Source organism: Rhinolophus ferrumequinum, chromosome X (genome assembly GCF_004115265.2).
Source record: "Rhinolophus ferrumequinum isolate MPI-CBG mRhiFer1 chromosome X, mRhiFer1_v1.p, whole genome shotgun sequence".
NCBI classification, from domain to species: domain Eukaryota; kingdom Metazoa; phylum Chordata; class Mammalia; order Chiroptera; family Rhinolophidae; genus Rhinolophus; species Rhinolophus ferrumequinum.
The window spans coordinates 73,009,327-73,021,554 of NC_046284.1; the positions used below are offsets into that span (position 1 = coordinate 73,009,327).

The following is a 12,228-nucleotide window of genomic DNA, read 5'->3' on the forward strand; positions in this document are numbered from 1 at the left end:
TGCAAAGGTGAGGCTGGCTGATGCATATCAAGAACTTAAAATACAGTTAATTCAAAAGTGTGAGTTGTAGGAAGCTGTGATTTTTCTGATTATTTAGAAGTCTCTCTTAGCTTCAGTCCTTGTGCTGAAAGTCTTTCCAAACCACCCGAGTCTACTACCTGTCTCAACAAGCGTCATGTAATGAACAGAAACAAATCTTTCCTTGAGAATGTTACAAGCCTCAGAGTCACTCTATGTCTCAATGTTCATTGTTTAGAATATAAACTGAATAAGAAGATATAAGAGCTAAGTCTGCCTATATAGTAAGTCTGGAATATACTTGTACCACTGATTAGTCTTAACATATGCTGTAAAGGTATCATTCATGTGTGTCTGTGCTACTTCAACTAGATTAACAGGTAAAGATAATACACTTATTTTGTTGCCTACTCATACCTAGAAAAGAGCTTTAAAGTAACAAATTAACACTTTTTAGTTAGGTTTCTCCTCTAATATCAATTTCTTTTAAAACCTTAATTCACACATCGATGGTAATTTATCCAAATTTAAAACTCTTATTTAACATTTCTAAGTTGTAGAGCATAATCAATAAAAGTTTCTTCATGGAGTCACACTAAAAAGGCACATAGAGAGGAATCATCATAAATATAAAATCAAATGAAGTAGTCTTCCCAATGGAAATAAAAACGCAAAATAATAAACTTCCATACAGTCAAGGCCCCCAAGGATTTGCATACTCCCACACATGCATGCATACACAGAGGTTTTATCTTTGTCCTTTAAACTTGTTTGTCATTGTGTGTAAGTAATTTTCTCTCTCATCACACAACCCCAAGAAAATAATTCTCAATTTCTCCCAATAGGAACTAAAATTCTATAGGCTATTTAGTTCAGAATATATTTAGTTTAGCCCTATTTAGTTTAGCCTTTCTTTAAAGATCAGTTACAATCCAGCAAAATTTGCAACAAGATAATTTTTTCTAACAGGAATCCTATTTCCTTATTAGCTTATAAAATCAAAGTTTCAGTCTAAATACAACATATACCCCCTTTTTAATTTTGAGAAAAATCAATGCAGAAGTCAAATAATCAGGAGTGAATGTCTAATGGACTATACACTTGAAGTGTGTTGAGCAATTTGTCAATCATTTGCATATTTACAAATTTAAGTAAATATAAGGATGTCCCATAAATATGGTACTTTCAGGCACTTGGCATTCCAACAGATACTGTTTGAATGAATGAAGATTAACATTTAGCTAACATGATAGGAATTATACACAGCCCTGGGTGAATGCCACCTGACATTTTTGTGTGAGAGACAAAAGGCAGCAGACCTTTAAAATAAATAACATTGTGAGGCCTTTCCCCTTATCAAATGTTTACTATGTTGAGAACACTGTTCACTGTGCTGATTTAAGATGGTGGCCAGGTCTGGTATTCCTGGACATTACACTATACCTTCACTAGTATCTCTACCCTCCAGCCATCAGCTCTGGACCACAAGTATTTCTCCCATGCTCCAGAACTACCTGACAATAAGTACACATGCCTCCTAGAGTGTTCTACATCTCCATAAGGCTGAACAGAATGGGCCATAATAACACTTTATTCATAGGTTCTGGTCTGTCAAACATGAACATTTGCTCAGCTTTGAATCTTCAGGGAATGTAAAAAAAAATTGTTTCCTAACTTGATCGTATCTGTAAGTCCAATATTTCACATATTGAGTTTATTTCCATCAAGGGATATTTTATATCTAAAGAGTTATTGCCTTTCTTATATGCCTACAGGCACATGTCCATGACAACACATCCTGACAAAGGGGTTTCAGGTGACGCTAATTTCCTATTTCCCCAATGGGACTTAAACAAAGGTACAGGATGGCCAGACGACTCAGTTGGTTAGAGTGCGAGCTCTTAACACAGTTGCCTATTTGATTCCCACATGGCCAGTGTGCTGCGCCCTCCACAAATAGATTGAAGACAACAAGCTGCCACTGAGCTGCCGGAGGGGTAGCCAGATGGCTCAGTTGGTTAGAGTGTGAGCTCTTAACAACAAGGATGCCGGTTCAATGCCCACATGGGATGGTGGGCTGTGCCCCCTGCAACTAAGATTGAAAATGGCAAATGGATTTGGAGCTGAGCTGTGCTCTCCACAACTAGACTGAAGGATAGCAACTTGCCTTGGACACACTGTTCCCCAATATTCCCCAATGGAAAAAAAAAACACAAACAACAAAGGTACACAGTAAAAAGATGTGACTGCAAGAACCATACACTGCAAGAACACCTAAGAATGTGTGTCATAAGGATTCACTAAAGAATAAAATTTAAAGTTCCTACAGGAAAAGATATTTTAGAGTTAAAAGTATGTGATGTCAGAGGGGTAGTAGATTGGGGGAGGGGGTTATCACTTTGTGAAGGGTATAAACGATAAATGTCTATTACATTGTTTTGTACACCTGAAACTAATAAAATAAAATAAAAAGGTTATTGATAGCCTTTCATCACACCAAAGCACTTCCAAGTGGACAGTGGCACTCTGCTGCAATTTAAATCAATCTTTTTTTCAAAGAGCAAACCACACCCCCTGACCTCTACACAAAGAATACCGTTATTTACACCTACATGTCAGGGTTTGAGAATCAAGGTACCCTTCCCTCTGAAGACATAGAGCCGGGCTACTGAGCAACTGTTGCCTGGAGGAAGCAGCTGCTCTCCAGCTAGCCTCAGTAAGCTCCTTGCCTGCCATGCCAAGGGTAAAGTTTCTTTTAAAGGAAGGAAACTGACAAGGGTTCTGCTTTAGACAGGGCCAGAGTTAATGTTTAAATTCCAAAGGAAGAACAAAACTGTAATAATCATGCTTCAGATGGGAAAACAAGATTCTTTTTCATGAAAGTGTCAACCTATCATAGAACATTTAATCAAGGTGGGGTTTTTGTCTTGTTTTATAATCAACCTCTGTCACATTGTTTCAGCTGATACTTTACTAAACACTTACAAAGGTTCTAACTATGATGCACTAAAATCTAAAATGACTGCATGAAATTGTATTTAGTAGCCATTTTACCAATATTTCTTGTGTGCCTCTTACATATGTAAGAATCTTATTAGGTTCTCTAAAATGTCTCAAGAAAAATAGCAGAAATTCCTATACAAGATTAAAATCTAGTGGGAGGGATTAGACATAGATATATTAAAAAGTTCAATTACAACATGGCATTTAAATATGAAGCTAAGACATGGCTATCCATGTCTTATGGATGGCTATCCATACAAAGTGGTTAGGTGAGAGGGGCCAAGTGAATGACAAAGCCAGTGAGTGCAAAACACTTAGAAGAGAGAACAAGCACTTCTATTTTTGATGCCACTTAGACTAGCCTTAATAATGATAGTTCAAATGCTATATGTTACATTCATCTATACTGCATGCAATCTATAGTTTTAGTGAAAGGATGATGTAACATTTAATATAACTGGCCATCTCTGAAAACTAAGACCACAAATGTTATAGTATATTGGACCAGAACAATGAAAATATAGTATTACAAGATAAATTTGGAAACTTCCTAAATGGATGCTCACAATTTCTATGACTAAATTCTTACACATAAAGCCTATAAGTGAATAAACAATTGTATGGATGTGTATTTTATCATTTTTAATGGGTTATACTTTGTTACCTAGTTAACTTCTTGTAGTGCAGGGGATCCTGCCAACTTCGCCAAGTGTCACGTGGGGTGTCCGGCGGGGTCTCTGGTCCCGCTCCCCACACAAGAACGCTGGACATGGTGAGGCCAAAAAGGAACACCCACGGAGCCATAGATAGGGGAGTCATATCTCTATACTCTCACTGGCGGCTGGGTTGGAGACACAGGAACCAGGAGCAACACAATTATCAACCCTCACTGTGCCGCTTGCAGACTCAGCCACCATCTTCTTGCTAGCTCCCCCTTCTTTTCTTTTTTTTGCTAGCGTAACCACAGCAGTTATATTCGTGGCCAATGGCTCACTGGTTACAGCTGACGGCCAACTAGCCACAGCTGCTGGCCATTTGATCACAGTTGATGGCCATTTACTACCTGAGCCAGCACCTTTCTATGTGAGGCCGAGAGCCTGGAAACTGCTTTTTGGGGCTCTGTCCCCACACTTCTGCAAAGGGAAATTCAGATATATAGATTCCCTCCAATTGGTTCTATTTATTTTAAATGCTGCCCTAAGAAAGGCCACTCTAATTAGTTAGGAAAATAATAAGCTTGTCTTTGCCTCCTTGTGCCTGAGGATTTAACTGTGGGGTAAAGGTGGAGTGAACAAATCACATTTAAAGCTGCCTTTTCATTCTTTTGCTAATCTAGTTACAAAATATACCTAGAAAGAAAATCAAATCTGAATCCCCAGTTAGTCTGTTTGGCACTAGACCACTGTAGTATTGCCAATTGTAGTCCTTTGGTAACCAGAGAGATCTGTGTGCATTTTGAAATGAATACTGTCATGAGTACTTAAGCCACTAGCTTCCTATTGCTTAATCTAACAGTACAATCACAGCAAAGACACTTGTTTTCAGCTTGTCTGTTTTGCAATATTTTCAAAAATGCTTTGATCACAATCAGCCATGTAAAACTTGTAATTCATAGCTCTTCACCAGCAAGTCTGCAACAAATCTGGGTTAAGATGTCTATTAAGAATTTTCTTATTGACCTCCCACCTACACTCCTAGCTCCCTGGAGTTCTCCTGACTGATGTCCCAAGATGTTGCAGCATAAGAGCACAATCTAAGGTTTGCTGCCAAAAGAAAAACAAAAATCTACTGTTACTTGGTTTTTTAGTTGCACGTCTAACCACATCACATCTAAAGAGATGCTAAAGCCCAGGTAATTTCAAAAATAGAGCTTAGTGTGAAAAGAGGAGAAATTATATATTTAACGGTTGTTTCTCAAAAACAGCTATGTCTTAAGGTGGTCACAGTAAAGAAAGTACAGTCATGGGCCGGCCCAGTGGCTCAGGAGGTTGGAGCTCCGCGTTCCTAACGCCAAAGGCTGCCAGTTCGATTCCCACATGGGCCAATGCTAGATGGCTCAGTTGCTTGGAGCCCGGGCTCTCAACCACAAGGTTGCCAGTTCAGCTCCTCGACTCCCACAAGGGATGGTTGCCTGCGCCCCCTACAACTAAGATCGAACACGGCACCTTGAGCTGAGCTGCCGCTGAGCTCCTGGATGGCTCAGTTAGTTGGAGCGTGTCCTCTCAACCCCAAGGTTGCCGGTTCGACTCCTGCAAAGGATGGTGGGCTGTGTCCCCTGCAGCTAACAACGGCAACTGGAGCTGAGCTGCGCCCTCCACAACTACGATTAAAAGGACAACAACTTGACTTGGAAAAAGTCCTGGAAGTACACACTGTTCCCCAATAAAGTCTTGTTCCACTTCCCCAAAAAAAAAAAAAAAAAAGAAGAAAAAGAAAGTACAGTCATACCCATTTCCTGAGTCAAAACTGACTCAATGAAATAGTTCTAAATAACTATCTATCCAGCCTTTTGTTATTTGTCACTGTTCTGTCCATACTCTTTTCTGGAGTCAGAAGGTCTCTCTCCCATTCCTTCAGAGATGGCTTTCTGTGTAGATCCAGAAGGCTGTGAAATATGGAGCACTGGGAGTACCATCCTACCCTAAAATTTGATCCTTCTGATGCCTGAAACCCTACCATTACTGAGTCACTACTTTGGTCTCCATAGAAAGGGAAGGCAGTACATATGTTTGGTGTGGACAGAGGGACTGCCTGGAGAAACACAAGTAAGGAAGACAGTAAAGTTTCTTTGTCTATCCTAGAATTGCACCCAGAGTTGTTCCTATATAAACTCTAACAGAGGATCACCTGAAAAATGCAGCATAAATGGCTGCCCCAGATAATCCCAAGAGGAAATTTCCAAGCCTTACTATATGTTACTACTGGGGCAAGCTTTGCAGGATAAAGACCTTCAAGGAGAAAGGGAGACTAACACTTGTTGAGTGCTTGCTGAGTATGAAACTCTGCGAGGCTATATACATATATCCCTTCAAACCCACCCTACAATTCTATAAGGTTAGTATGATTATCCCCTGTAAAGTAAATTTAATGTAAGTTAGGTGCCCCTTTGTGCCTTCCATTTGTTGCATCAGGGAAACACTCTGTCTGGGTGGCACCCAGACATTGACTCCTCAGTCAGCAGGAGTAAACTCGGGAAAGCATCGCCAGCCTTCCTGGTTGAACAATAGCTGACCCACCGGTGGAAAGCATGAATAGGATCATGTAGGTTGCCCTGTGGCCATAGTAAGCTCATGTACATTGTGAAACTGCCAAAATTATGTCCCCTGCCTTCTACCCTAGATAATTACTCTGAAACTTGTGATTCATTGTCCCCATGCTTGCTGATTGTAATCGTTATGGCCTAGCATTCTTTCCAGACTGGTAATCTATTGGGAAAAAACCCTGTATAATTAATTTCCTGGGGAAGCCCTAATCGCAACTCTCCAACAGGGACGCTCGCTGGACACACTTGAAGCCAAGACGCTGTCTCGGTTCCCCAGCGCCTTGGAAACACTCTTCGAATGGGGAGAACTCACTGTTACTCTTTGTCTTACTTTGCTTTATTCTGTCTATCTTACTTATTGACTTGCTTAATAAATAGTGTTTTGCTGCCTCAACTCCACCTCAGTGTACATGATAAATGCGTATTCGAGACCCAAATTCTGTGACCACTTATACGTAGCCTCTTGCTGCTACATCCCCATTTTACAAAAAGGAAATTGAGGCTCACATAGGTTAAGGAATGTGAACAAGGAGACAGAGCTTTTAATTGCCTGTACCAAATTACAAATCTAAATCTATCTAACTGCAAAGCCCTTTTCTTTTTTGCTACATGCACTACATACTAGAGTTCCCAATTTAGCTGGGGAGATAAGACTGACATATATGAAAGAGTTCCTTCTAAATTATACATTGACTAGAAAGATAACAAAAGTTGAGATCTTATCTTCCCTTCCAAATAGACCTATTTAGTGAATTTGAATTCCTAGTTACTATTATGGTCTCTTTCCCATTAACCAGTCTAAACTGACCCCAATGAATTCCTAAGCTCACCAATTTGTGGTCTTGCTTTGCACATAGGCAACATGCTCACAGAACTGAATGAAATGTCATGAGGCTTCTGGTTTCTCATTAACTGCACCAAGAACAGTGCATTCCATGCCTCTCCTGTGTCAAGAGCTCAGCCACTTAATAGTTCTTGGGGGGCAAAGCTCCTGTGGAGGTTAATAATTTCTGTACTTTACATTTACAAAGAAACAAACAAGAAAGTGCAAAAGCATCAGACCAGTCCCACTTTATTTATTTTTGTTTTGCTTTTGTTTTTTCAGAGCACGATTTAATAATAAAAATACATTTAATGTCACACATTCTCTTTTAATCTTTATTAAATTTATTGGAGTGACATTGGTTACTAAAATTATATAGCTTTCAAGTATACAATTCTATAATACATCATCTGTATATTGTATCGTGTGTTCACCACCCATAGTCAGTTCTCCTTCCATCACCATATATTTGACCCTACTTACCCTCTTCTACTACATTCCTCCCCTTTTAGCAATGTACTCATCACTTAAAAAAAAGTCCAAAAACCTTTCCAAAAAGCAAAATGATCAGAATATAATGCACTGTTCACTTGAAAGTAAAAACAAGGTTTAACTGAGTAAGTAACAGAGGGACTAAAGTTCCTTCTGACTCTGGAAAAAGAGTATGGACAGAGAAAAGTTTCAGATAAGAAAGGGCTTATAGATGAGATTATTCAGAACTGAAATTTCATTTAGTCAGGAAAAGCCTTTTTAATCCATAATATGAGCATTTCACTTCTTGCAGGTGATCATCATCCTACATAGTCTTATTAAATATATTAGCAGATAAATAAATGATAGACAGATTTTGCCAAGGGCTGAAAGCGACAGAAGTGAAACATATATTGCAATCCAACTGCTGTTAAACTGGTTCCCTGTGGCCAATTTCAGCCCAACCCCAAGAACTTTTTTACAAGATTCTGCATGAGCCCTGGGCAGCCGGCCCTGCCCCACAAACTGCTGGAGACTTGTACTTGCACAGCAGAGGGCAGCACATGGTGGCCAAGGAAGCTTTCAGTGGCAGGCAGTCAGTCCCTGTTTATGCTGCAGCCTTTCTGGGGCAGCTACCAGGGTTCTGTGGGCCAAAGAGAAAGGATGGCTAGCTACAGTGTTCTACGGGCATTTGCAGAGGGGCCACAGGCTCAGTATTGGTGCAAAAACTGGTGCATTTAACTTTGTGAAAATCACCAGCCATAATCCATGAATCCCTAGGATTCCACCCCAAACTAACTCGGGCAGCATTTGGGGCCCTGTTACACTGGGTCAAAGAGCCCAGCCCGTGAACCTAAGGAGGCTCTTTCAGCCGCTGAGCCTTGGGGGCAGCTGGCATGCAGCAACATGCCTAGGAGTGCCCTGGGCATTTTGCTAAGCTGCCCAAGGCCCGATACTGGTGACAGGGAACCTTGGTTCACAGCAAGGCCACCCACACATGCTTCCATTCCAACACAGGCAGCAACCAATTGCATATAGCTTTGTAGCTCCTACCACGTAGCCCCAGGCCAGTCACAGGAAAGGCAAAAATGGCCTACACGGAAGCCCTACCAAGAAGTACAAGAAACAGCATAACCAGGGGCCTGCTTCAGAACACACCAGAGCACTACCCTATTGGCCCCACAAGTGGCATACACAAAGGGTAGTCTCAACACACATAGGAGCATACTCGGGTGAATGTCCCTCTGAGGGTTCAGCTCCCACATTAGCTCATACATGTTTGGGCAGGCCAATGTGCACAGCCAGTCAGTCTAAGAGTAAATCCCATCCCACAACAACAGGACAATATATACAACACACACAAGAAACATTCCCTGAACACACACACAGGAGATCAGAGAGACTGTGCCACTGGACAACACAGGACACCTAGCAACATCTGAAAGACAAAGGAGATCTACCTAACACATAGAAGCAAACACAGTGAGGCAACGAGAATGAGGAAACAAAGAAAAATACCCCAAATAAAAGAACAACAGAAGACTCAAAAAAAAAAAAAAAAGAAAAGAACTAAATGAACTGGAGGCAACCAAAACAAATGAGACACAGTTTAAAACACTGGTTATAGGAATACTTAAGGAGTTGAGTGAGAACTTCAGTGAAGAAAGAATAAGCATAAAGAAGGATATAGAAACCAGAAGAAAGAGTGAGAAATAAAGAATACAATAACTGAAGTAAACAATACACAACAAACAGCAGACTAGATAAAGTAGAGGATCGAATCAGAGATTTGGAAGACAAGGTAGCAGAAAACACCTAATCAGAAAAACAAAAGAAAAAAATTTAAAAAAATGAAGATAGTTTAAGGGACCTCTGGGATAACACCAAACATTAACAACATATGCATCATAGGAGTAACAGAAGGAGAAGAGAGATGATCAAGGGGGGTTCGTCACGGGGCACAAGGATGGTTCAACACATGCAAATCAATCAATGTGAGACACCACATAAAAAATAAAAGATAAAAATCATATGATTATATTAATAGATGGAGAAGGGCATTTCACAAGATATAACAGCCATTTATGATGAAAACACTTAAGAAAATGGGTATAGAAGGAAAATACCTTAACATAATAAAGGCTGTATATGGCAAACCCTCAGGTAGTATCATAATTAATGGAGAAAAACTGAAGCCTTGGCGGGGGGGGGGGGAGGTGCGGCCTAGTGGCTCAGGTGGTGGGAGCGCCGTGCTCTTAACATGGAGGGCGCCAGTTCGATTCTCACATAGGCCAGAGAGCTGTGCCCTCTACAGCTAAGATTGTGAGCAACAGCTCTCCCTGGAGCTGGGCTGCCATGAGCAGCCAGAGGTTGGCGTGTGCTGCCGTGGGCTGCTGTGTGCTGCCATGAGTGGCTGGTGGCCAGCGTGAGTGGCTGGTGGCCAGCGTGAGTGGCCTGCAGCCACTGTGAGCAGCCAGCAGCTGGCGAGACCTGCCGTGTGCTGCTGGCGAGACCTGCTGTGTGCTGCTGTGAGCAGCCAACCCATGGCTGGCGACCGACTGCCTAAGCCGGGGGGGAGCACAAGGCTCATAATACCAGCATGGGCCAGGGCACTGTGTCTTACACAACTAAACTAAGAAACAATGACCTGAACCAGAGTTGGGGGGGGCGGCGGAAGGAAGGGGGGGAACCGAAGCCGCTGCTCTATGTTCAGGAAAAAGACAGGGCTGTCCCCTATCACCATTGTTATTCAACATAGTGTTGGAAGTCCTTGCCAGAGCAATCAGGCAAAAGAAAGAAATAAAAGGCATCCAAATTGAGAATGAAGAAGTTAAATTGTCACTTTTTGCAGATGACATGATCCTTTGTACAGAAAACCTTAAACACACCACCAAAAAGCTATTAGAAACGATAAACAAATACAGTAAATTTGCTGGCTACAAAATCAATGAACAAGAACAATACATTGCATTCCTATATGCAAACAATGACATCCCAGAAAAAGAAATACAAAAATCAATTCCTTTTGCAATTGCAGCAAAAAGAATAAAATACCTAGGAATAAACTTAACCAAGGATGTGAAGGACCTATATGCTGAAAACTATAAGACATTTTTGAAAGAAATTGAAGAAGACACAAAGAAATGGAAAGACATTCCGTGCTCATGGATTGGAAGAATCAACATAGTTAAAATGGCCATATTACCCAAAGCAATATACAGATTGAATGCAATCCCCATCAAAATCCCAATGGCATTTTTTAAAGAAATAGAACAAAAAATCATCAGATTTGTTTGGAAACATAAAAGAGACGGAATAGCCAAAGCAATCTTAAGAAAAAAGAACAGTGCTGGAGGCATCACACTCCCTGACTTTAGCTTGTACTATAGGGCTACAATAATCAAAACAGCATGGTATTGGCAGAAAAACAGACACATAGACAAATGGAATAGAATTGAGAACCCAGAAATAAAACCACATAAATATGGACAGATAATTTTTGACAAAGAAGCTAAAAACATACAATGGAGGAAAGATAACCTCTTCAATAAATAGTGCTGGGAGAATTGGATAGCCAGGTGCAAAAGAATGAAACTGGACTGCTATCTGTCACCATGTACCAAAATTAATTCAAAATGGATCAAAGACTTAAGCATAAGACCTCACACAATAAACTGCATAGAAGAAAACATAGGTACTAAACTTATGGACCTTGGGTTCAAAGAGCATTTTATGAATTTGACTCCAAAGGCAATGGAAGTAAAAGCTAAAAGAAACGAATGGGACTATATGAAACTTAAAAGCTTCTGCACAGCAAAAGAAACCATTGACAAAATAAAGAGGCAACCAACTGAATGGGAGAAGATTTTTGCAAAAGTGCCTCCAATAAGGGGCTAATATCCAAAATATACAAGGAACTCATGAAACTCAACAACAAAAAAACAAACAACCCAATTGAAAAATGGGCAGAGGACCTGAAGAGACATTTCTCCAAAGAGGACATACAAATGGCAAATAGACATCTGAAAAAATGCTCAACATCACTAATCATCAGAGAAATGCAAATAAAAACCACAATGAGATATCACCTCACCACAGTCAGAATGGCTATCATCAACAAGACAAATAGTAACAAGTGTTGGAGAGGCTGTGGAAAAAAAGGAACCCTCACACACTGTTGGTGGGAATGCAGACTGGTGCAGCCGTTATGGAAGGCAGTGTGGAGGTTCCTGAAAAAATTACGAATAGAATTACCATATGACCCAGCAATCCTTCTCCTGGGTATCTACCCAAAATATCTGAAAACATCTACACATAAAGACACGTGTGCTCCAATGTTCATTGCAGCTTTGTTTACGGTGGCCAAGACATGCAAACAACCAAAATGTCCTTCGATAGATGAATGGATAAAGAAGTTGTGGTATATATACACAATGGAATACTATTCGGCGTTAGAAAAGATGATATAGGAACATTTGTGACAACATGGATGGATCTTGAGAGTATAATGCTAAGTGAAATAAGTCAGACAGAAAAAGCAGAGAATCATATGATTTCACTGATATGTGGTATATAAACCAAAAACAACAAAAGAACAAGACAAACAAATGAAAAACAAAAACTCACAGACACAGACAATAGTTTAGTGGTT

At 40.4% G+C, this 12,228-nt stretch overlaps 1 protein-coding gene across 1 annotated transcript in view; it reads right to left on the reverse strand.

Moving 5' to 3' along the window:
* Positions 1-12,228, reverse strand: part of SH3BGRL (SH3 domain binding glutamate rich protein like) — a 133,011-nt gene that overhangs the window by 28,153 nt on the left and 92,630 nt on the right. The window lies entirely within an intron of this gene.